Source organism: Equus caballus, chromosome 15 (genome assembly GCF_041296265.1).
Source record: "Equus caballus isolate H_3958 breed thoroughbred chromosome 15, TB-T2T, whole genome shotgun sequence".
Lineage (NCBI taxonomy): Eukaryota > Metazoa > Chordata > Mammalia > Perissodactyla > Equidae > Equus > Equus caballus.
This window is the reverse complement of record NC_091698.1, coordinates 23,391,744-23,418,131: the sequence shown is the minus strand read 5'-3', so window position 1 is coordinate 23,418,131 and position 26,388 is coordinate 23,391,744. Positions and strand designations below refer to the sequence as shown.

Below are 26,388 nucleotides of genomic sequence, written 5' to 3'. Positions count from 1 at the left end.
TTATCAATAATTACTTTAAATGTAAATGGATTAAACTCTCCAATTACAAGATAGAGATCGGAAGAATGGATTAAAAAAATGATTCAGCTATATACTGTCTACAAGATATTCACTTTAGATCCAAAGACACAAGTAGGTTGAAAGTGAAAGGATGGAAAAAGATATTCCATGCAAATAGTAACCAAAAGAGAGCTGGGGTGGCCACAGTAATAAGAGACAAAATAGATTTTTAAATCCAAAGGGTTATAAAAGACAAAGAAGGACATTATGTGTTAAGAAAATGTCCAACACAGCAAGAAGATACAACAATTATAAACATTTATGCAACTAATATCAGACGTTCAAAATATATGAAGCAAAAATTAACAGAATTTAAGGACAGTTCTATAATAACAGAGACTTCAATACTCCACTTTCAATAACGGATTGAACAAGCAGAGAGAGGATAAGTAAGGATATAGAGGACTTGGACAACACCATAAACCATCTAGACCTAAGAAACATATACAGAACACTCCACCCAACAAGAGCAGAATAGATCTTCTTCTCAAGAACACATGAGACATTCCCTAGGATAAACCATAGGTTAAGCTACAAAACAAGCCTCAATAGATTTAAAAAAATAGGTATCATACAAAGTATTTTCTTCTGCCACAATGGAAGGAAGTCAGAAATCTATAACAGAAATAAAACTGGAAAATTCACAAATATTTAGAAACTAAACAATACAAACAACCAATGAGTCAAAGAAGAAATCACAAGGGAAATTAGAAAATATTTAGTGACAAATGTAAATGAAAATAAAATATACCAAAACTTACGGGATACAGCAAAACCAGTGCTCAGAGAGAAATTTATAGCACTAGATGCCAACATTAAAAAAACAGAGAAAGATCTCAAATCAATGGCATAACTCTGCACCTTAAGGAACTAGAAAAAGAAGAGAAAAATAAACTCAAGCTAACAAAAAGGAGGAAATAATAAGGATTAGAGCAGAGATAAACAACATAGAGAATTAAAAAGCAACAGAATCAAGGAAATCAAAAGTTGGTTCTTTGAAAAGATCAAAAAATTGGCAAACTTTAGATAAATTGACTAAGAAAAAAAGAGACAAATCTGTAATAATTAAAGTCAGAAATGAAAGAGGGGATATAAAAAACTTTACAGAAATAAAAAATATTAAGAAAATGCTGTGAACAAATGTACACCAACAAATTGGACAACCTAGAAGAAAAGGACAAAGTCTTAGAAATGCACAACTACCAAAACTGACTCAAGAAGAAACAGAAAATCTGAATAGACCTATAACAAGTAAGAAGATTGAATCAGAAACCAAAAACCTCCCAACAAAGAAAAGTCCAGGACCAGATGTCTTCACTGATGAATTCTACCAAACGTTTAAAGAAGAATTAACACCAATCCTTCTTAAACTCTTCCAAAAAATTAAAGAGGAGGGAACACTTAGTAACACATTTTCTGAGGCCAAGATTACCAAAGAGTGACAAAGGTACTATAAGAAAAGAAAACTGTAGACCAATGTGCATTAGGAACAGAGATGCAAAAATCCTCAACAAAATACTAGCCAACTGAATTCAGCATTATAGTTAAAGGATTAGAAACCATGAGCAAGTAGAATTTACCCCAGGAATGCAAGGATGATTCAATATTTGAAAATTCATCAATGTGATATACCACATTAATAGAATGAAGAGAAAAAACCCACATGATAATCTCAATCATTGTAGAAAATCATTTGCATAATCCAACACCCTTTCATAATAAAAACACTCAATAAACTAAGAATAGCAGGGAACTTCCTCAACATGATATAGACCACATACAAAAAACCCACAACTGTCACACCCAATGGTGAAAGAGTGAAAGCTCTTCCCCTCAGGTCAGGAACATGACAAGAACTTTCACTGCTACTATTCAATATTGTACTGGAAGCCCTGGACAGAATAATTAGTCAGGAAAAAGAAATAAACTTATTTAAATTGGAAAAGAAGAAATAAAATTACCTTTGTTCTTAGATGACATATATGTAGAAAACGCTAAGGATTCCACAAAAACTTTTAAAGCTCATAAATTCTGCAAAGTTGCAGGATACACAATCGACACTCAAAAATCAGTTCTATTTCTATATACTGGTCATGAACAATTAAAAAGGAAATTAAGGAAACAATTCCATTTACAATAGCACCAAAAAGAATCAAACACTCAGCAATAAGTTTAACCAAAGAGATGAAAGACTTGTACTCTGAAAACTATAAAACATGGCTGAAAGAAATTAAAAGAGACCTAAATAGAGAAAAGACATCTCTCGTTCATGAATTTGGAGACTTAATATTATTAAAATGACAACACTACCCCAAACAATACACAATTTCAATGCAATCTCTATCATAACCACAAAGGCTTTTTTTGCAGAAATGGAAAAGCCAATTCTAAAATTCATACGGAATTTCAAGAGCTCCAAATAGCCGAAACAGTGTTGAAAAAGTACAATAAAGTTGGGGGACTCACACTTCCTGATGTCAAAATATACCACAAAGCTGCAGTAATCCAAAGAATATGGTACCGGCATAAGGCTAGACATAGACCAACGGACTAGAATTGAGAATCTAGAAACAAAACCTCATATTTATGGTCATTTGATATTCAACAGGGATGCCGCGACCATTCAGTGGGGGAAAATGCAGTTTTTTCAACGAATGGTGCCAGGAAGCCTGGATATCCACATACAAAAGAAGGAACTGGAACCTTCCTTGAGATCATATACAAAAATTAACTCAAAATGGATCAAAGACATAAATTTAAGAGCTGAAACTATAAAACTCTTAAAAGAAAACATGGGAGTAAATCTTCAGTGAATTTGGCAGTGGTTTCTTAAGTATGACACTAAAAGTACAGGCAACAAAAGAAAAAATAGATGAACATCATAAAAATTAAAAACTTTTGTGCATCAAAGAACACTGTCAAGAATGAAAGACACACAACAGAATGATAGTGAATATTTGTAAAGCACATATGTGATAAGGGCTTACTATCAAGATTATATAAAGAACTCAAAAACAACCCAACTAAAAAAATGGGCAAAGGATTTGAGCAGACATTTCTCCAAAGAAGACATACAAATGGCCAATAAGCACATGAAAAAATGCTCAACTTTTGCATTAGAGAAATGCAAATCAAAACCACAATGAGATACTTCTTCACACCTACTAGGATGGCTGTAATAAAAACCAAACAAACAAAAACAGAAAATAACAAGTGTTGGCAAAGTTGTGGAGGAGTTGGAACCCTTACACATTGCTGGTGGGAATGTAAAATGGTGAAGCAGCTCTGCAAAACAGTTTGCTGGTTCCTCAAAAAGTTAAACATAGAATTATCATATGATTCCACTCCTAGTCATACCCAAAAGAGTGGAAAACAGGGACTCAAACAGATACTTGTTCATGAATGTTCATAGCAGCATTATTCATATTAGCCAAAGAGAGGGAACAACCCAAACGTCCTTCAACAGATAAATGGATGTATTAGGTCAGGGTTTTCCAGAGAACCAACAGGAGATAGATAGATAGATAGATAGATAGATAGATAGGTGGGTGGATGGATAGGTAGGTAGGTAGACAGACAGACAGATAGATAGATAGATAGATGGGTGGGTGGATGGATGGATAGGTAGGTAGGTAGATAGATAGATAGATACATAGATAGATAGATACATAGATAGATACATAGATAGATAGATAGATAAGCAGGTAGATAAGTAGGTAGATAGATGGATATAGAGATACATAGATAGAAAGAGATTTATTATAAGGAATTGGTTCCCACGATTATGGAATCTGAGAAGTCCCACACTCTGCTGTCTGCAAAGCTGAAGATCCAGGAAAGTTGGTGGTGTAGTTCAAAGACCTGAGAGCTGGAGAGCCGATGGTGTAGATTCCAGTGCAAGTCGGAAGCCCTGAAAGCCAGGAGCCCAGAGGGGAGGAGAAGGCCTGTGTCTCAGCTTAGTCAGTGAAGCAGAGAGTGAATTCAATCTTCCTCCACCTTTTCGTTCTCTTCCGGCCCTCAGCAGGTTGGATGGTGCCCACCTACACTGGAGGGGACCATCTGCTCTCCTCAGTCCACCAATTCAAATGCTAATCTCTTCAAGAAACACCCTCACAGACACACCCAGAAATGATGTTTAATCAGGTATCTCGGCCTCATCCATGGCTCAGCCAAGTTGATACGTATAACTAACCATCACAACAGATAACCAAAACACAGTGGTATATACATACAACGGATATTTTTCAGCCACAAAAAGAATAAAGCTCTGAATCATGCTACAACATAGATGAACCTTGAAAACACTAAGCTAAGTGAAATAAGCCAGACACAAAAGGACAAATACTGTATGATTCTATTTATATGAAATATCTAGAATAGGCAAATTCATAGACAGAAAATAGATGACAGGTTATCAGATGCCGGGCAGAGGGAGAGTGGGGAGTTATTGCTTAATGGATACAGAGTTTCTGTCTGGGTGATGAAGAAGATTTGGAGCTAGATAGTGGTGATGCTGTATATGTAAGTAATGATACTGAACTGGTACACTGAAAAATTACAAAATGCACAAAAGACATGGCAAATTTTATTGTATATATATTTTACCACAATAAAAAAAATTGATGAACATGACCACATTAACAGCAGAGAAAAACTACATGGTTGTTTCAATAGATGGAGAAAACTCATTTGATAAAATTCAAAATCTGTTCATGAAAATTACTTTTAGCAACCTAGAAATAGAAGAGAACTTCCTCAATCTGATAAAGTGGCCTGTGCCAGTTGTTGATTTTTTGCCTCTCAGCTCCGAATTCCCCCTCCAATACCTGCTCTGTGACGGACTGGATTCTTTAAGCATTTTTCCCTTACAGCAAGTACACGGAACTTTGCTAAACAGGGTGCTGGAGCAACGCTGCCAGAGAAAGATGGCTTCTCCTCCTGGCTCCAACGCACAGAGCTTTGCTTTCTCTTGCCCCTGCTGTGCAGGGGGTCAGAGGTGTGAGTGTGTGGCTACCCTAGGGGTGCTCTGCTCCAGCTGTGTGCCTAGGGCACGTAGTCTCGCAGCCTCAGTACTCCACCCGGAAACTGCCTTCCCATGACCCTTCCAAGACCCTGGCCTCACAACCACAGTGGCAGCCTCAATGCCACAGTGGCACTCCTTCTACCCACCCACCCACCAGCCTTGGATAGCCTGAGTCCTAACGGGTTGTTGCCTGCTTGCCCGGCAGCTATGGCCCACGCTGACCTGAGCAACCGGCAAACTTCTCCACCAACAAGAGTGGGGTGCGACCACATCACTACAAGGAGGGCTCCTCCCCAGCCTTGGGAAGGGAGCTCCACGTCCACATTGGAGACTCTCCTTCAGCCCTGCGGTGTCCTTTAACATTCTCTCTACATCTTTATAGTTTCCCTCTGGTCATGGTTCAATAATTCTTTACACTGAATTTTCTCTGTTTAAATTACTATGTGCTTACTGATTGGGTCTGATTAGATGCAGACTGATACAAGTACCTGCAAAACATCCACACTGTCCAGGTGAGGTAACAGGCCCAGGGAGGTTTAGTAACTCGTTCATGTTTAACCAGCCGGTAGGTGCTGGGGCCAGGATTCCAACCCTGGGAGTCTGGCTCCAGTGGATACGCTCTTAACAACTACAAGTGGGCCACAGCCATCCTTCCCTGTTCCCTAACAGGTTCAAATCCTTCCATCTCTCTGTGCCTCTGGATTTGCTCTTTGTCAGCTTCTTCACAGAGAGAAATCTACCGTATTCACCTCCCAAACCAGCTCGAAGGCCGCCTTCTCCGTGCAGCCTTCCACGGCCACCTCCTCCGGGTCAGGCTCTACCTTCCTCCCCGACGTCCTCATCTTTCATGGGACTCTCCTAACTTCTAGCAAGTCCCTGGATGTCCTCGAGGGCAGGAACTTTGACTTGTTTGTTATATATCTTCTCCTGAATCTGCCACATGTGAGATCACAGACAATGTTGAATTGGATCCTGAGAAGAATGTAAATCCTAAATAAGTGGTGGCAATATTGAGAGTCATTAATTAGAAGAGAGGGGGCCGGCCCGTGGCCGAGTGGTTAAGTGAGCGCGCTCTGCTTCAGCGGCCCAGGGTTTCTCCAGTTCGGATCCTGGGCGCAGACATGGCACCGCTTGTCAGGCCATGCTGAGGTGGTGTCCCACACAGCACAACCACAGGCACTCACGGCTAGAATACACAACTGTGTACTGGGGAGCTTTGGGGAGAAGGAAAAAAAACAAACGAAATTGGCAACAGATGTTAGCGCAGGTGCCAATCTTTAAAAAAAAAAAAAGAAAAAGAGAGGCCCCTGCAGTCTGAGATAACCTGGGGAAGCCTTCTGAAAGGGGTAGCCCTTGGCTAGACCTTAAGGAATGAGCAAAAATGCACTGCTGAGGATGCTCAAGGCGTGACCGAGGAGGGAAAGAATGTGCACATTCTGGAGACTCCGATGCACAGGGTGTCTCTAAGGTCAGTCTCTAAACCAAACCCACCGCAGCAGAGGCTGCAGGCGAAGCAATCAGGGATCAGAGGCCAGCATCTCCAACTCCCTGCACAGACGCAGTACCTCCCCCAGGCGCCCTTGAACGGTGCTGCTCCTTGAGTAAATCTGGAAAACCGGAACGCTGCGAAGTACAAGAGACCTGGAAAAAAGAAAGACAGACTCCAATTTAATCAGATTTAAAATTCTTTAGACTTTTTATTGGATAATATGGTACACAATTAACTGTAAGGTTGGAACTGCTCTGAATTAGGCACTGTTTTACATAAATCATTATCAGCGTGCGGAAGTTTTACTGCATTTTCTGTGCAGCCAGGCAGTCTGAGTTATTGCTGTCAATCAGGGCCCACCCGGTGCCCAGGTGATGCCCAGCCAAGCGAAGATCGAGCTCCTCTCCAAGCTTTACACCGTCGTGGTACAAACAGTTGTGCCACGTGCAGGCTCCAGCCAAGAAAGGGGGCACTGGCCATACGAACGGGATATTTCTTGAGGGGGCTGTGGGTGAAGTGCTACGTGATCTCTTCTTGGGTGGCCTGGAAAATATGTGCCACTGGGGGCACATATGTGTTCCTGAAGGGATGTCTCTGCAAACCAGACTGAACGGGTTAGGAGAGCTAGGCTCCACTGTCTGAATGGTACCTCCTGTCCTGTTTAATCTTTGCTCCTATTGTCACCTTTCTTCTAGGAGAATGATAGGAACACAAGGAATATATCAATATTACTTTCAACAGATGTCTAACAAAGAAAAGCTCTCCCCTATTCCGCAGAAGACCCCAGACCCCTCATAACTTCCTTGAGGGGGGTGAGAGAGGCCCCTTGCCCCCAGCTGCCTGCCCATCACTAATGAGAATCAAATACAGGCAGGAAGGTGTCATCACATGCGAAAAATCTTTCTTTTTACTTCTACGTATTTGCCCTAGATTCTTTACAAATAAAAATAGAACAACATTTCATTGGCGCTTCTGCATCTACAAATTCACTTAATGACCGTGATCTCATTTAAACTCATTTTGCAAACAAGCAAACATTGTTCCGTGAGTTTTATTGATTGCCTGAGATTGCAAAGTTGCTAAGTAATGAAGTCAGGCCCCAGTCTAGGACTTCTGCGTCCAACTCTGTCCCCCTTCAGAGCAAACACGTTACAACATAGTCACATTCCACAGAATATATAAATTTTCGCTGTATAATTTTTATAATTCCAATTTGGAGTTTTCATATAACTTATAAATGTTTTCCTGTGACTCAAACTGTCACATTTTTATGCAATCATACGGGGTTTGAGTTGAGTAGAAACTGGCTCATTGAGATCACGTTACATTTCACAGACGCTTAATTAAATATTTATTTCAATTTCAACGGTTTATTTTCATGTTTGGGAGCCAAAACATTTTTCTCAGGTCTGAAATATTGTCATGGGTCCTTGAGAGGTCACAGGCCCAGAGCACCAAGCCAAGAATGCCTTGTGGCAGAAAGAGCCATGGTCTGGCTGCTGCACCACCCAGCCTCCAGCACCAGGTTGTGAGCACAGGTTTAGCGGCTGGAATACAGAAGGCAGGTAAAGGTGGCTGTCCCAGACTCGGCTGGCTGCAGCACGAAGGACAGCATCCAGTCAGCCTCTGTCCTTCTAACAGCAAAGTCTATCTCCGTGGATCTTCTCTGGGGCAATCTGTTGCCTGCATTCTGGAACAGGCTGCGCCCTTATGGTAACCACGCTACTAACCCACAGACTTAAGCAGCATCCAGAACAACTTCAAAGACGATCAAAGGAAGAGTTTATTCTATATGTTAGCAGAGCTCTCCCTACATCAAACCTCACGGGATTCAGGGATACTGGTCCTGACTGACCTCATCACCCAAAAGTCCCAACCCCAGAGAGAGCTGGGATTGGAGAGGAACTCGGAGAGAGCAGAAGGGTGCCCCCCCTCTGTTGCCATGGGGACACCCAGACCCGCCCGCGCTTCCATCAAGCTCTGGATTAAAGCCGTTTCTCTTGAACCTCCCTCTGGCCAGCCTTGCTTTGTAGACAACATGTTCCCAACAATTCTAAGTTGAGTTTTTGTAAAATGCATTTTAAATGCACAGGCCAGGGAAACCTAACCATATAAGGGCATACTGCTCCAAATCCTTTTAGGGAAAAAACATCTCTAATAGTGTAATTTTTAATAATGTAACTCCCTAAATTCTCTCTTTGGATGTCCATATTTTTATGTTCGGCAGAGTTTTATTAAGTTAGAATATATTACCACAGTACTTGCTAAAAGTATATTGCATCAGGCCTTGGAATTTAAAAAGAAAACTGAGTTGTTTATGCCATGCCACTTTTCTTCCATAATTGAAACAAACGTGAAGATACAGAGAAACCTGGGGATTTGGGCAAAGCTCTGCACTAATCTATTCCTCTCGTTGCCATGGAGAATAACAGTTCTAAAGGCATCTTTAAATACAGTCAGACCTGAGCTGAAACCTCTCCTCTGGAGTAGAAAGAACACTAAGGGGGTGGGGGACAATCTGAGGAAGACGCAACTGAACCTTGCACTTATTCAGAAGAGAAATTCATGTGGGAGATGATGAGTCGTTCTGGGGCAGTGTACCCGTCAGAACTTTCCAGGGCCTCTTTGTCACACTCAGAATCCCGTTTCTTTTTTTTGATGAGAAAGATTGACCCCGAGCTAACATCTGTTAGCCGATCTTCCTCTTTTTCCTTGAGGAAGATTGTCGCTGAGCCAATGTCTTTGCCAATCTTCCTCTATTTTGTATGTGGGACGCCACTGCAGTGTGGCTTGATGAGTGGTGTGTAGGTCCATGCCTGGGATCCAACCCTGCGAAACCCAGGTTGCCAAAGCAGAGCACACAAACATAACCACTATGCCACCGAGCCAGCCCCTAGAATCCAGTTTCTGGTCCTCAGAGCTACCGGCTTCTGAGAACTGGTTCTCTTTCCACGTTCATCAGGCTTCCTTTACCAAATATTCTGGTTCTTCGTGACTATCGGTCCTGGAACTCCCAAGAACATGGTCCACCTTTTCCCATTGCCTACAAATAACTTCTTTTTGCCCATCTGTCCAACTTCTCCCTCTCCTGCTCTAAATTTCTCCTCGGATCCCTCATCCCCGGGGAGCCTCCTTTGCTCTGTTCACCTTAAGGAAGGCAGGGACTAGCTAATAATAACAATAGACATTCATTGAGCATCTATGGAACACTTCACATGGATTCTCGCATTTTATCTTCCAGCAACGTTAAGCTAGGTCCTATTTCTACCCTCATTTTACAGAGGAGGAAACAGTCTCAGGAAGCATGAATGACCTCGTCACACAGTTGGCAAGCGGCAGAGTGTCCACCTCGACAGCTCCACTCGTACTGTCTCTCCATCTAATCCTTCACTCACTTATCCAGTCAAGGTTTACAGAGGCTCGCTATGTGCCAGGCACTGTTGAGGGATTATAGCAATGATCAAGGCAAAAGAAGCTTCCGCCTTCATTGTTCTTTGATTCTAGTAATGGGGCGTAGATAAGAAATGAGCAAATAAGTCAGATAACTTCTGTGTGAGAGGAGCTCGGGAGAAAATACTTCAAGGATGGGGACTGAGCAGTGGTCTTCAAACTTGAGCATGCATGAGCTCACCTGGGGGCCTTGTTGAATCACAAATTGCTGGGCCACATTCTCGGAGTTCCTGGTCCAGTAGGTCTGGGGTGGGGCTTGGGAATTTGCATTTCTAACAAGCTCCCAGGTGAGGCTGATGTTGCTGGTCTGGGACCACACTGGGAGAACCACTGGGAAGGGGAGTGACGGGGATGGAAGCAGAATGGGGGAACCTCTCTGAGGATGTGTGGCATTTGAGTTGAGACCTGAGTGATGAAAATGAATAAGCCACTAGAAGATATGAGGAAAAAGGATTCCAAGCGGAGCATACAGAAAGTGCAAAGTCCTCAAGGTTGACATGAGCTGTGGGTATTGGAAGGACAAAACAAAGCCCCACTGGGTGTTGAATGAGGGGAAGAAGAGAGACAGGTGAGGGCCAGTTTAGACCCAACTCAGCTCAGTTCTTTCTTTTCCTCCTGCTCCACTGGGCTGTGTTGTTTTAACATGAAAATCAGAATGTCTTTAACCAACAAAATAGTGGCAGTTAGTTGATTTAAAAAGTAAAGACCTAGGGCTGGCCCTGTGGCTTAGAGTTTAAGTTCGGCGAGCTCCGCTTCACCAGCCCAGGTTTGGTTCCTGGGCACAGACCTATACCACTCGTAGGTGGCCATGGTGTGGTGGTGACCCACATACAGAATAGAAGAAGATTGGCATGGATGTTAGGGTGACTCTTCCTCAGCAAAAATAAAAATAAAGATCTAATACAAGATCACTTTAAATGAGTACCTCCTATGACATGTTTAAAAAATGATTCCAGCTGCCCTTCACTCCAATGCCATTTTCAATCGCATTTTTTCGAGTAAAAATTATCTGTTGTGTTATATGCAGCGTACACTGGTGTTGCATATCCTTTAATTATATATGTTTTTATCTGGGCAATTTGTCAGATCTGCAAGTTGTTACAAAAGATCGGATTTCATACCTTTTCTTTCCTCCTTCTGCTTTAGTGCTTTCCAATTACGAATGTGCCTAGAACTGAACTCACTTCACAGGCTCCCTGGAGAGGGCCGTTTAAAGGAAGAGTGATCTGGGCGAAACTCTTGTGCCTGCCAGAGCCCCTTGTCCAGCCCTGGCCCCTGAGGGGCAGGAGTGCCAAGCCAGGAGAGGATAAGGTCTAGGCTTCCTTTGGGTTCTCCACCAAGGCGAGCCTCGTCTGCGCAGGATGATTGGCTTCTCTCTTGCTCTCAGCAAACACAGCTGAGGCTGCTTCTGCAGCAAGGTAGTTATTGTCTTCCTCTGCTTTGATCTGCTCTGATGAAGCAATGATGTTCTGCATGATTGATGAAGAGAGCCTGTTCACCTCATTCTCAAAAGAAATGGGGGCCATCAAGCATTCTGAATCTCCTAAACATTGCACAATCGATAGTGGGCTGGAGCATCCAGAAATTTATTGTGGGTGAGCGTTGTGGACTGAATCGTGTCCTTTCAGAATTCATATGTCGAAGTCCTAGCCCTTGGTGCCTCAGAGATAGGGTCTTTACAGATGCAACTAAGATTAAATGAGGTCAGTGGGGTGGGCCCTGATCCAGGGACTGGGGACCCTAAAGAAGAGGAGATGAGGACACAGTTACACCCAGAGGTAAGACCACGTGAAGGCACAGCGAGGCAGCCATCTACAAGCCAAGGAGAATGGCCTCAGAAGAAACCAACCCTGCTGACACCTTGATCTTGGACTTCTGGCCTCCAGAACCGTGAGGAAATAAATCTCTGTTGTTTAAACCGCCCAGTCTGCAGTCCTTTGTTATGGCAGCCCGAGCAGAAGAATAGAGTGAGTATTTGTGTCTCAGATTCTTAAAAAAATTGTGCTATATTTTTCATTCCATGCTTTAAAATTTTTTATTCCTTTTATAAACTGTAAATTAAGAAAATCATGTCCCTCCTCTGGGCACATTTTAAGGTTTCTGTTCAGCAGGAAGCCTGTGGGCCAGAGGCAGAGGGAGGAGTTGGAACTCACGGGCCTCCCCCCTGGGGGCCTGGCCGCCCCTCGCCCTCCGCCACAACTTGAGTGCCTGCCTCTCCAGCCCTAAGACAGCACTATCGTTTGACTTCTGTTTACTGACTCCGCCCTGGTCAGCTGACAGGGCATTTCCAGGTTGTTGCTTCTACTTTGTATTTCATATTTGGTTGAAATACACCCCGACCCAGAGTAGTTCATTCAGGTTCTGAGGAGTGCTGAGAGGCAACAGGCCTTCTATATGCCAACAACAATGCAGCGCTGGGCACCCACCAGAGGGCAGCCAGGGTGTGGAGGGAACACCAAAGTTAGTCCCGTGAGTCCTTTGGGGGAACTTCCTCCCCGGATAAGTCAGGATGCTTTTGGTTGCAGGTGACAGACAACCAACTTAGGGGCTGGCCCGGTGATGCAGCAGTTAAGCTCACACGTTCCGCTTCTTGGTGGCCTGGGGTTTGCCAGTTCGGATCCCGGGTGCAGACACGGCACCGCTTGGCAAAAGCCATGCTGTGGTAGGTGTCCCAGGTATAAAGTAGAGGAAGATGGGCACGGATGTTAGCTCAGGGCCAGGCTTCCTCAGCAAAAAGAGGAGGATTGGCAGTAGTTAGCTCAGGGCTAGTCTTCCTCAAAAAAAAAAAAAGAAAAGAAAACCAACTCAGTATAGCTTAAAACAGAAAAAGGGAGGGATGGATTTAAGTCAATATAACTGGGATGTTTAAGATATGAAGGCTTCAGGTACAGTTTGATCCTGGCTGCAGAGTCTGTCATCAGAATGCTGTCTGTCTCTCTCTAACTGGAGACTCTGCTTCCCTGTGTCTGGGTCTATTCTAAGACAAGAACACCTAGTGTGTTGGCAAAGATGGCCACAGATTTATCAGCCAAAGAGACAATGATCCCAAAGAAAAGAACATGTCTCTTTTCCCAGAGTTATAGCAAAATTCTAGGGTAGGCCCCTGAATGGTCCAGTTTGGGTTGCCTGCTAATATCTAAAGCTATCATTGTAGCCAGGATGATAGAGCACTCTGGGCTACTTGCCCACCTCTGGGATTGAGAAGTGGGGTGGAGGTGGTTGGCCCCATCCAAACTGCTGAGGAGTCAGAGGGTTGATTCCTCAGTGAGGTGCCTGAAGAAAAAAGTAAACACATAAAACATTAATCTAGTACTACATTAGGCTGGCTTATAAAAACGTCCGCACTGGGGCTGGCCCTGTGACCAAGTGGTTAAGTTCACTCACTCCGCTGCGGTGGCCCAGGGTTTCGCCGGTGCAAATCCTGGGCATGGACATGGCACTGCTCGTCAGGCCACAGTGAGGCGGCGTCCCACATGCCGCAGCTGGAAGGACCTGCAGCTAAGATATACAACTATGTATGGGGGGGATTTGGGGAGATAAAGCAGAAAAAAAAAAAAATTGGCAACAGTTGTTAGCTCAGGTGCCAATCTTTAAAAAAAAAAAGCGTCTACACTGGCTGGCTTACATAAAGTACTTAAATGACTAATAAAAAAGGGAAAAGTGCCTTTTCAAAAATTTGGAAGATTGTCACATGGACTGGAAAGAGGATGAAGCTCAAGATTACACAGAGAAGTTATAAAAGAGGCAGAGTTCAGTTCAATGCAAGGAAAAACCCCTGGAGAAGCAAGGACAAGAAGGGGTGCTTCTTGAAGCGGCGAACCCCTTTCCTAGACGCCCCTAGTGGGGACGAACGGCCGTCCGCCGTGGTGCAGAAGACGGGGCTCTGAGTCAGGTGGGCTCAGGGACAGACCGATCTCAAAGACCTCTGCCAAGCTCAGGCTCCGATGATTTCCCAACCAGTTTCCACCGTAGAAAACACCAGAGCAGCAAAGAAGGGGCAGCCCAGAGGGAAGCAGGGCGGGCAGCACTGAGGTTTGGGGGTTTGAAGGTGACATTCCCGAGGCCTTTCTGTGTGCCAGGCACTGGGTAAGTCCTTGCGCCCCTTGCCCCATTTAGCCCTCACAGCAAGTCTCGAAATAAGTTTTAGGGACCCCCATTTAATGAATAAGGAAACTAGGGTACAAAGAGGTGGAGTAACTTGCCAACAGTGACACAGTAAGGAGTGAGGCTGGGCCCTGAATCTAGGCCAATTGTAATTGAAGCCCAAGCTCTGAGCCCCTTCGCTCTTGGGGTGCAGGCAGGCCCGCTTCTTTCCAGAGCAGTGTCCTACACCTCCCTCCGCTCACCTGCTCCCTCCTCCCTGCTCAGGATCAAGGTTGACAGGGTCCAGATGGCGGCAGGTGGGTCTAATGAGATGTGAAGGGTATTACTCACAGGGAGCCAAGAGTGGCTGGGAGAGAATCCCAGATTCACATCTCCCCACTTGAGATGTCAAGAGCACAGCTTATGGTCATGCATTAAGAACAAACACAGCAACAACAAACCCAGTGGTACCGTGAGCCCTTCCAACTCCAGTCCCTCCAGTTCCTTTGCTCAGCACATCAGTTAAGCCGGGCAGGCCCTGCAGTAGCTTTTATCTTCCTTCTTCACTTTCAGAACCAATAACATCGTCTTTCTAAGTTTTCTCCTTATTTCTCTCTTTTAAAAAACTAATTTCATCGCATACTTAAAGAGATACCGGGGAAAAAACAGGTGTCAGGAAGAAAGTGGAATTATTTTCTGTTTTCGTTGACCTATTTGCTCACCAAGCATTTCTTTAGCACCTATTATTGTGCAAGGTTCCAGGTTTTGCAGCAAAGATAGATAATTGTTTTACGTAGCTGTTGAAAATACAAGTCTTCTCGAGTAAATAATAAAAGAATCCATAATCAAAAACCATCCTATTCATCTTGACGATTCCTGGCGGGCATCAGTAACTGAACCACCAGAATTCATACTCAAAGCTGTGAAGGTGCCCTGCCATTCTTTGAAAGGGCCTTCCCCAGACACATTCAGCATGGGGACCTTACAGCTGGCTCCTCAAATTGCAGGCATAAATGACGAGTCTTGAGCCTGCCTTCAGCCCTCACGACCCTTTAGCCGTCTATTACATTCTTTAACACACAGATCCATGCGCCTCACTAGTTTGCCCTGGAGCCAAACCGAGTAAGCAAGACAGCCTCCCGTATTCCACGCTGAACTGGCTCCCGTCCAGGCTTTCTCTAGGGAGCACAGCAAGGAGCCTCTCAGACACGGAGGGACAGCAGACCAGGACTGCTCCTCAAGTCCGCCCCTGGCCCGTCCCACTGTTGTCACCGCGCCTGGCGCCTGAGCCCAGCCATGCCTCCAGCCCCAGCACCAGTGCCGTCCTTTGCGTCCCTCTGTGGCCCCGAGATTACCGACACTGGCAAACTCTTTAAGAACCACTTCACACACTAACTAGTAGGAAAGACTAAGAAGTAAACAGATAAAGAAAATACAAGAAGCATAAAACCATCCAAGCTTAGAGAGGACCACTTCCAGTCCTACTGCAAAGTTACTCATGGACCAGGCTCATAAGGTTTACCCCAACTGTTCTCTACCCTGGAAGCACATTAGAAGCACCTAGAAAGGGGTGTGTGTGTGTGTGTGTGTGTGTGTGTGAGATACCTGTCTCCTGGGCCTCATTCTCCAGAGGTTTTGGAACTTGGCTGGCTGCCCTACAGATGGCTAAACACACTCCCACAGACTCTGATTTGCTTGTTCAGAGGTGTGACCTAGACACAGGTATTTTTAAAAGCTCCCAAGTGACCTCATGTCCCGCGAGGATGGGAACCACTGCCCTGGACCAAATGAAACAGAATGAAGGTAGACGCTGTTTAAAAACTTCCCAGGTACAGCTGACCGCATTTCTAAAGATGGTGCAGCAGCACCTCCTGGCCCTCACGCTCGTCCACAACGTGACCTTGACAATGCCTTCCTTTAAAGGCGGAGGCTGATTCCCGTCCCCTTTCACTGAGTGGGCTTGTGTGCTTCAACCAACAGAGCGTGGCAAAGGGAAGGCCATGTGACTGACTTCCCAGGCTGCATCATAAAGGCCACGCATGTCTGCCAGCTTTGCTCTGGACTCTGATGCAGTCCAACAACCGTGAGACTGCTGTGCTGGAAAGGCCACATGTAGGCACTCAGGTCATCAGGCCCAGGTCCTCCCCTCCAAGACACTACACAAGCGGTAAAGCCATCTAGGACCCTGCAGACCAGCCCATCCAGCACCTGATATCACTGAGGAAGTGCCACTGGAGCCAAAGAGCCACCAGCTGAGCTCTACTCGGATTCCGATCCGCAGACTCCACGGGTGTAGCAAAATGGTGGCTGTTTTACACCACTAAGTCTCGGTGGATTTATTATGCACGGTAATATTAACTCGAATACCAGTTAACTCTAATGTGCAGCCAGGGTGAAGAACCAGCCTCTCATTCTGTGGCCATTTGCCTATGTAAATGGCAGATCGTGGTCTGTGGGCAGGCCTCATCCATGGTCATCATTGCAAGGGCCTCAAGCCCCTGGGTGTGGCATGGGTCCCATCTGTCACAGGTCCCAAATTTTCACTCTCAGATCTCCACGTATGCTGTCCCAGTGTCCACACAGCCAACATTACCCACAGGCCCAGCTTCCACAGCAATTAGCAATATGTCTACTCCTAATAGAGTAACTCGGAAAAAACAGAAACCAGATCTTCTCAAGCCTGCGCGCTCAGCGACACTGACCCGTCAGCTCACTGCACGCCCACTCTGGATGGTTTTACCCTTCTTTTCAGAGGACTTTTTCTGGATACCACTTGTTGTTTCCTCTCAAACTGGTGGCAAACCTCTGCTAAGACACTGAGACTTACCTAGGAATTTATATTGCCCTTTCTGAGAGAAGGCAAACCTTGAAACAAGACACAGACGACATGGAGGCCCATGGAGGACAATGGGCCCAAGTGTGTACTGTCTGTTAGAAAGGAGTGAGCAGAGCTGGCGCACCTCTGGATGCAAACAAGCACGCCGCGGCTGCCGCTCTGGGAGGGTCTGTTGTTTTCTTCTCCCACACTCGTGTTTCTCTTCCCCTCTGGGCCTGATGCTGATCATCAGATTTCCAGGTTGGTCACGGCTCCAGAAGTGTCACCGAAGCATGTGGCGGTCTGAGTTTGGAGTCCTTATTTCCTTTTTCATCAGAAGGCTCTGCAGTTAATGAGAAACACTTTAGCAGCCAGCTTCTCAAATCCTTGCTTCTGAAAGACAGCCTGCAATTGACAGGAGAGCTTGACAAAGGCCAAGGACACGGGCCTTTTCAGGTGAGCATGTGATGGCTCTGACAGGAGTACGTTTTGCAAGGTTAATTTCGTACCAAAGAGAAAGACAGTTTATTTCAAGGGCAGGTCTTACCTCAGGCCCACCAGCTTGGAGACTTGAACACAACAAAAGGCAACCAAGCTTGGCTCTTTGCAGGAGCCATTTGAAAGCCCCCTCCTGTAGATGTGAGCTGTGTCCTGGCGGTCTTAAAGGGTGGATTCTGAAGAGACAACATCTCGTTACCGTGACTTTGAGCTGTGTTGGGGAAAATTGTGCAGGCACATTCTTAGAATATATCAATTAAATATAATAACGTGAATACTAGAGTTAAAATGAAATTCAAATTCCTTGCCAGTAGCAACAATAGCAATGACTCATCCTATTTGTCTTGAATAAAAGTTATATTTCAGTAAAACTGCATATTTTAAAACCACAGAATCAAGGGCTTGCTTTTTCATTCAGTCACCTAAAAAGTACATCAACACTATCCAGGAATAATAACATTGCACTTCAGAGACCTAACGTGATATTGTTAGCATGGGTTAGAGGGGTGGGGGGGTGTCACTGCCTCCTGATTTGTTCTTTGCTCAAAGCTGCTGCCAATAAGCTACTGCTAGAGGAGACTGAAAGATGCTTTTCTGTTTTTAAAAGAACTAACATGTTTTATCAAGAACTATTATGATTATTGGAAGGAGGCTTTACTGCAGCATCTCCATCTCTTTTTCTCCCATTTTCCCGAGTAAAAAACGCAGTTCTATAATTCAAGATCTAGTCACAAGAAAAAAGGACCTAAGATAGAGCGTGCTGTGCCAGCAATCAGGCAAATAGACACACTGCTGTCTTGAGTTTCTAAGCTTGGCTCAGTTAAAGAATAAAACTGTCGTGTAACATCCACAGGATACTTAAGGTGTGATTAAGGCGTGATTCCTACATGCGTCTAATATTTAAAAAAAATTTTTTAAACAAGATAAAATAAATCTTAGGTTGTTACCTGTTGTTTCTGCAGGCACCACTCTGTGTTAGAAGAAATAGCTGTGCATCTTCACAAGTTAAATACAGCTGAGAAATGGAGGCATCAGAACGCACTTGGACAAAGCCAGCTCCATCAGTTGTGGCTTTTTAAAAAAATTTTCAGTGAAGGTAATATATATAAAGAAAAATGCACATATCATAGGTGTTTGGCTGAATGAATTTTCACAAACTGAACACACCTGTTGAGCCAGCACTCAGGTTAAAAAAACAGTATATAACCAGCACCCCAGACACCCCCTCCTTCTCTCACCCCTAGGGTAACCAGTGTCCTCATTCTAACACCGTAGATTAGTTTTGCCTGTTCTTGTGCTTTGTATAAATGGAGTCCTACTGTGTGTTCTCTTTTGTGTCTGGCTTCTTTCACATAAGGTCATGTCTACGAGATTTGCCCATATTGCCACATGTGCCTAGAGATGGTTCACTCTCTTTGTTGGTGGATATTCCATTGTGTGAATACACCACGATTTATTTGTCTATTCTACAGCTGATGGACATTTGGGTAGCTTCCACTGGGGGCTGTTCTAAAGAGCCAGCTGCACGGGTTTTTACATCGGTGGCAATATGCTGGCACCCAGGACTCCTCCTAATTTGCATGAACACTTTGTGGAGCTGTTTGGAACAGCACCGGCTTCAGAGCTCCTGACAGCATTGTCAGTCTTGTCCTCCCACTGGCAGATGCAGACCTCAGAAGAGAAAGGCCACAGCTCCCCACCTGTGAAAACTGACTCTTGTTTTCATGAAAAAAGTTTTAAAAAAAGATCAGCAACTGAGAACAGAAGTAAGTATTGTTTGCATTATCATAGAGACTTGAGCAGCTGGCCACAGGGAATTTGGATCAGAGATAATAAGGTGACTTATCTTATTGAAACAGGATACAGCCTAACAATTCTTGAACAGGGAATAGAGCATGCCCAGAAGATAGTATAAGCTGAGAGTGAAATGCTGCCAAGAAAACTTAACTGAACCATCTCATCTCAACGGGTTATGAGTTTAAAACAAGGGCAAAAAGCCAAGAGTCTTCATAAACAAAATCGCTGGCTTAGCTCTTCCCTGAGAAAGCAGGGCTTGCATCTTGGCCCTGGGCCACCCAGGGGACGCTGCCCAAGCTCTCTGTAGAGTTCCTCCTCCATCTGTAAACAGGGGTCAAGGCAGCACCCTCACAGGGCTCTGGGGCCACGAGACATCAGGTGAAAGTCCTGGGAACGTCCAAGAAGTGCTGATCAAATGCCCTGTTCCCTCTTGGCCCCCAAGTGCTATGGTTTAGACAAGACTTATGGGGCACAACCAAGAGCTCGCACGCTTAAATGGGCTAGAATGTGGTCAGTTGGAGGAAAATCAAAAGATCGACAGTTTGCTCCTTTTGAAAATGTGAAAGAAAATCAGCGAGAAGACCATGGCGGTGCCAGGCCAGAGCAGGAGAGTGAGGAGGAGACCAGGGCTCTCTGAGGAGAGCGAGTGGTGGCCGAGAGGCAGGGTCAAGGGGAGAGGGTGTGACCAGGCTGTCCGCCTTTTTATTCTGCTTGGCTTGACTCTATGTGTATCAGACTGGTTACCAAAAGAAAGGCCTCTAGAGTTATTTGAATCTTGGAATATTCTCTCCTGTCCAGACAAATCCATCTTCTTCCGCACTCAACCATTTGGCCAGGTTAGCAAAGTGGGGCCTGAAGTCTCAGGATTCAGGGCAGCTCCAGGCGGCCGCTTCCCAGACCTTCTCTGTGTGGGCCTCAAGTTGGTGGCTCCAAGACAGCCCTTCATTTCCACTGCCAGTGGTAATGACAAGTTTGGTGAAATCCAAACTTGGACAAAAGACAATATTATCTTTGGAAATAAATGGCAGGCAACACAATGATGCTTTGGGGTCCTGGCGCCTGGCTGAGGCTGTGCGCAGGTTTCCACCAGGCTTGGAGATGCCTCACCAAGCTTTCCCCACAGAACAGTGGCTGCAGCAAACAGAAAGAGCGAGTGCCCTCGAGTCAGGCCGGCTGACTCCAACTCCAGCTCCAGCTCTGTTGGCTTCCCCACCTTAACATGAGCCAGAGGCTCCCTTTGCCTGTTGGAATACCAGCCCCTGGCCTGACAATACTTCACACTTACTCATGGATGCGATGCTCTCTGGTCCTCAAAGCTACTTATTTTATCCCAACATGAAAGAGATAAGGCAAATATCACTACACTTGTTTTACAAATCAGCTCAAACAAACCCAGAGATAGTAAACGATCGGCCAGTGTATGAAGAGCCATAGGCCATGGGTCCAGTTTTCCTAGGCATGCTCCCAGACCACACCCTCCAGAAGGATGAATGTGAGCCTCTGACACAGGCAGAAATGAACCCCTTTCACGTTCTGAATGACCAGACCCTGGATTCAGGAGTCACAGACAGTAGTGACTCTGATGCCAGTGTGGAGAGGTTTAGCTTGCTACTTCCTATGTAAGAATGCGAGGGAACAGACTGGAGAGATGTTTAGGTGGTGGAGCGGACAGGATTTGGTGACAAACTGCTGAGGAAGAGGAAAGTCACGATACCCCTAGATATCCGGTCTGTGGATCTGCACGGATGGAGACACACTCACTGGGCCAGCGACCCTGGTGGTCACCCTTGATTAGAGAGAATAACAAACTGGATTTCAAGAATTGTCACTCATTTACTGCAGCAACATGTGTTAATCGAGTGCCTCTATGTGCCAAGCACACTGTTGGTTGCAGAATCACGTGGGGCTGGAGGAATTGGTATGAGTAATCAATTCCCCTGGGAGCTGATGGATCTGCTTAAAAGCCATCCATGGCCTCCTGTTGCATTTAGAATAAAATTCAAACTCCTTCCCGAGGTCTCTAAAACCACACAAGAGCTGACCTGTGTGGACCTGCCCACCTCATCTCCCCATTCTTTCTCTTACCTCCAGCCTGTGATCGCCTCCAACCCTTAAACCCTTCAAGCTAACTCTCATCTCAGGACCTGTGAATCTGAAGCAGGCCTGGAGTCCTCTTCCTCAAGATCCTCGAACATCGCCTCCTCAGAAGCCGCTCCCAACCACCCCGGGTCACTCTCTAGCCTACTTCCCTGGTATTTTTTCTTCACAGCAGTTAACATTATGAGAAACTACCTAATTGGTTTGTCAGTGTGTTTGTTAACCATTTCCCCCATCGCATTTTGTGTTAGAAGTTAGAAGACAACGGCCAAGCAGGAGAATCAGCCTGGGGTCATCCTGGCGGAGATGGAGAGACACGAGCAAACGCGTTTGAAAGGTGCCTAGGAGGCAAAGCTGACAGGGCTTGTGGGTAAAATGGATGGGAAAGAGGAATGTGAAGACACCTCCTAGGTCTGCATGGAGCATCGTGCCAGTCGCTGAACCAGGTTGCCCCGGAAGGGGGTCAGCTGTGGGTGTATAGGCATGAGTTGGGCTTTTCGCTTGCTGAGTCTGCGGTGCCTCTGAGCCATCCAGGAGGACCTGTCAAGAGTGCAGTTGATGCCTGGGTCTGGAGCTCAGCCCAGAGGTCTGAGCTGGAGATGTGATTTTGTGCGCCGTTTGTGTGTCGCTGGCAGTGGACACGGTGGGTGTGGATGAGATAGCCTAGTGAGAAGAGAAGAGGGAAACAGGAGAGGGCCTTGCAGCAACCCTGGAGGAGCTTCACAGGGAAGAGCTGAGCAGACGGGGGTGAGCTTGGAAAGGAATCAGAGGGGTGGAGAAAGAAAACCGGGTCACAGGAGCCGAAGATAGAAGAGTATGTGGAGGGGTGGATGGACGTGCTCGGCTCCCAGGCTGGACTCCCAGACAGCCAGTGCCTGACACATACATGTGTGTTGCACTGGACGTTCAGTCTCTCCAAGTGACCGTTACACAGCCTTTCCAAGTACTAAATCACCTAGGCCTTACAAGGATCCTACCCATTACTTTCCTCCATTCTTCAGAGGAAACCAAGACATACGGAGGGTAAATGACTCACCCAAGTCACACAGCCCGCAAGTAGCGGTCTCAGGATTTGACCCCAGAGTCCCTGGTCTGTATTACCACACATGCTAACACATTCCTCCATTTTTTTCAGCCTCCCCTTTTGACACCACTGATACATTATCAGATGATTTGCAATTGCCAAACTTCAACTTTAGTAATGAAAACACTAGCTTTGAATGCAAACACAAGGTATGAGCCAATCTCTTCTTAAGCATTTGGTTAAGATGAGGCAATCTTGATTCTCGAGTCTTTCTTTTTTTTTTTCCTTCCTCTATCTCCCTGAAGAATTGCTTTGTCACAGTCTGGAGGAGTTCCTGAGCTCTGGGAGGCTTCAGAAAAGCCTCTGAGGTCAGGACCCCTGCACAGGGACACTGGGTCATTCAGGCCTTCCCCTCCCCCTGGGGGTGGCTGGAACACCAGAGCCAGAGCACACTGGGGCCATTCACAGTGAGAGGGGCCGCTGGCTAGCCCGCCCGCCTCAGAAATCTGCACAGGGCGTCTCTCCCATGGCAGCTGGGCTTCCTGACTGGAGTCTAATTTGGGTCTCTTTCAGTTATGACCTGAGTCAGATGCCCTAAGTTATGGAGGACCTCGCTGGCTTGTGTGAGAGTTCCTCTTCTTCACAAGCTGCCCTCAGCATCACTCAGCCAGGCTTCCTTTCCTGTAATGGTGACGACCACCCCTTCTTTACCGCCATTCTCCTCACAAATGAGTCTCTTTAAACGTTCGAAAAACTGCATTTTCTTGATAAGCAACTAATCTTTCACAAGACTAAGCAGGAGTTTCTCTTTGGCTTCATAAGATCCCAGAGCAGCCAAGCTTGGGGTATATTTTAGTCACTTCGTATCCCAAGAACACCGTATGATCTGGAGAAAAGCCGTGTGTTTACTATCATGAACCATAAATGTGTTGAAAACATCAAACTGCTATTGTGCAGGCTCTTTGAGCAGCCTGTGGGAACTTCCCTCACTTCAGAAATGACACACTTTGGGGTAGAACTTCCTATTTTAAAAACCACATAAACTCCCCCACCCGTTTCCCTTCTAGCCCTTCAGCAACCCGATTAGGTTGCATTTTTGTTTTCCCACTGCGGCTGATGCTTTACGTCAAACGTTGCCGAGCTCGGAGGAACGCTGGGACTGCAGGCGCACGAAGGCAGAGTCACTTTGGTTACTGTTCTTGCTTTCAAGGTCATATATTCAGTATTTGGTCCCCAATTTGGCTCATTGCAATCAGGAGCTATCTGGAAAATATAGTATTGCCCCACGACCAGAACCCAGAGGGAACACGCCTGCCTTTGCAGTGATGTGACATTATGTGGATTTTGTAGTTTAAAAACAAAGCAACTTGGGGCTGGCCTGGTGGTGCAGCGGTTAAGCGTGCACGTTCCGCTTTGGTAGCCCAGGGTTTGCTGGTTCAGATCCCGGGTGCGGACATGGCACCGCTTGGCAAGCCATGCTGTGGTAGGCGTCCCACATATAAACTGGAGGCAGATGGACATGGATGTTAGCTCAGGGCCAGTCTTCCTCAGCAAAAAGAGGACGATTGGTGGCAGATGTTAGCTCAGGGCTAATCTTCCTCAAAAGAAAAAAAAAAAAGCAACTCGATTCTGCAACTGCATTCTTCATAGAAATCCGACCTTTGGCTTGGCTGACAAATCTCATCAACCCGTTAATCTCACACTGATGACCCTGCTCGTTCATTCCCAGCAACCAGCTGTAAGCAACACTTCCACGAAGGGTGGCCCACTCTCACCTGGGCTCTGCCTGGCTTCAGATCCTTCCTAGGATCTATGTGCATGATGACAGTTCTCGACCACAGGTCTGATTTGTTGGCTCTTCCTCTCTTAGCGCCAGTCTGAAGGGCTATGGAAGCAGAGAGACCCGGGCTCAAATTCTTGCTAAAAGCCCGCCATCTGAGCCAGAAACTTCTGTGCAGGGGCTTCCTTGACTTCTCCCTCTCCTTTGTCCCGCCAGACCCAGCCCATCACCAAGTCCTGTCACTTCTGCCTCTTCAATATCACTCGATATCGCTTTCCTCTCGCATCTCCACTGCTGCTCCCGGGCTCAGCCTCCATTGCCCTAGCCTCATAATAGTCCCGGAAGTGGTCCCCCTGCCCCCATACATGGGGTTCATCCATATAGAGGGTCTTGTAAAAACGCGAATTCGACTGCAGCACCCTCCTGCTTAAAACACCTCGACTGCCCACCATTTATCACCTCTGGATTAGAGACGAGGCACCTCTTTCTTACCTCGAAGCCCTTCTCCAAGACATGACCTGGCACTGCCTGCCTCCCCCGGCTAGTCTCCCACACTCCTGTTACCGAGCCCTAAGGGACTGGTGACCCGCAAGTGGGTCCTTTTGCCGGGAGCTGCCCGCGCCAGTAGAACCAGAGCAGGATCGGAACAGCAGAGCAGAAACGCTATTCACTGATCAACGAACGGAGGAGGCAGAGCTCACGTTCTCAACACCTTCTCCCCAAGGGAAGGCGAGCAGGCGTCTTGTAGGATGTGGAGGTGGAGGCTTCTCTGCATCATTGCTCGGGGTGGGGGCTTGGGGGCATGCGCAGATCTTCCCTCCTAGCGCGAGGCACCTCCTGCAATGGCACCCCATCGCCATCTTCTATTTTTCTGGTTTGGATTGGTTCTGCCATTTGGCCACGCAGCATGCTTCTGCCTTGGTACCTATAAGTGAGCACAACTTAAAAACAAAGCACGAGACAAGGAAAATGTTTTAGGGACTTCCCTGGGTGACACTCCCACTGTCACTTCCAGCCACCTCTCACAGCTTGAGACCCACACAATGTGTTAGTCCACAGTTCCATGTCGTGTCTCTTGGCGTTACTTCTGAGGGACTTCTTTCTGCCCCTCTTCACCTGATTTCTGACGATCCCCAGCACAGACCGCTGGAAACCTGCTCTGCACCCTTGCCCTGCACCGCAGCCCATCCCCGTTCACTCCGCCGGGTCCCCAAGTGGCTGTCTCCTGAGCAACCTGAACACTCTACATTTGATGGAATTTCCCTCTGCGTCTACCTCATCTTCCAGGCCAAAGTCCTTGTGGCTGAGGGCCAGCTGTGTTCTCTTCTGCATCTCCAGCCCAGTACAGAATCCATCACAAAGCAGATATTCAGTAAATGTTTGTTGATGATGGGGTTGGGGCTCAAGGCAGTTGTTAGGATACTGGACTTCCATCTATATCCCAGAGAAAGCTCCATATAGGTTTCCACAAATATTTGATTCAAATTTCATTTTTAAAAGATTGTTTGGGGCTGGCCCTGTGGTGTAGTGGTTAAGTTTGGCACACTATGCTTCAGGTGCCTGGGTTCATGGGTTCGGATCCTAGGCACAGAACTATACCACTACTCAACCATGCTGTGGTGGTGACACATATATAAAGTGGAGAAAGACTGGCACAGATGTTAGCTCAGGGCTAATCTTCCTCAGCAAAAAAAAGAAGAAGAAGAAGAAGATTGTTAAATTATTTTGCACATTGTAGTATAATAGATTCAAATATGTTATTTACAAACATATGACAGTGCAGATCAGCAAGCCAAGTGTGTTGCAAAGATAAATCATTTTGTAAAGACTCAGCATATCATTTGCTGGTTCCTTTAAAGAATATGCCAAAGTTATAAGGCTGCTTAGTTAAAAAAAACTGTTACAGTTTACAACCATTTATCTGTGAATTAGGAACTTTCTTATTACAATGTGACCAAAGCAAATGGCAGAAATAGACTAGACGCTGAGGCTGGCATCGGCTTGTAGTGATTTCCCATAACCCCAGTTTCTATTTTTTCCATTTATTAAAACAACTTGTAGTTCTCATTGTTTGGCTTTACAATGCAAGAGTATAATAAGTTTGAAGTTATAATGGAAATGTATGCTAATAAAATGTACCTTTCGCCATTTGATATTTTAGCAATTTCTCTAAGATGTTTGAAAGATGGGCTTAGCCATTTCTTTAAAAGTTTGAAAACTGCTGGCCAAGGGGAAGCAGCGCCCTGGGGCTGGGGCTGCCCAGAGATTCAGC

The 26,388-nt window shown here is 45.8% G+C and overlaps 2 long non-coding RNA genes across 2 annotated transcripts; both read right to left on the bottom strand.

Annotated features, from left to right (window-relative positions):
- Nucleotides 1–4,625: 4,625 nt before the first annotated feature.
- On the bottom strand, nt 4,626–11,682 carry LOC138917809 (uncharacterized). Its single transcript, XR_011426276.1, has 2 exons — nt 11,144–11,682; nt 4,626–6,724 (listed from the first exon to the last, which is right to left on the bottom strand). It is a non-coding gene; the product is annotated as an uncharacterized lncRNA (long non-coding RNA).
- Nucleotides 11,683–16,302: 4,620 nt separating this feature from the next.
- LOC138917808 (uncharacterized) lies at nt 16,303–25,846 on the bottom strand. Its single transcript, XR_011426275.1, has 3 exons — nt 18,366–25,846; nt 17,468–17,629; nt 16,303–17,263 (listed from the first exon to the last, which is right to left on the bottom strand). It is a non-coding gene; the product is annotated as an uncharacterized lncRNA (long non-coding RNA).
- Nucleotides 25,847–26,388: the final 542 nt, after the last annotated feature.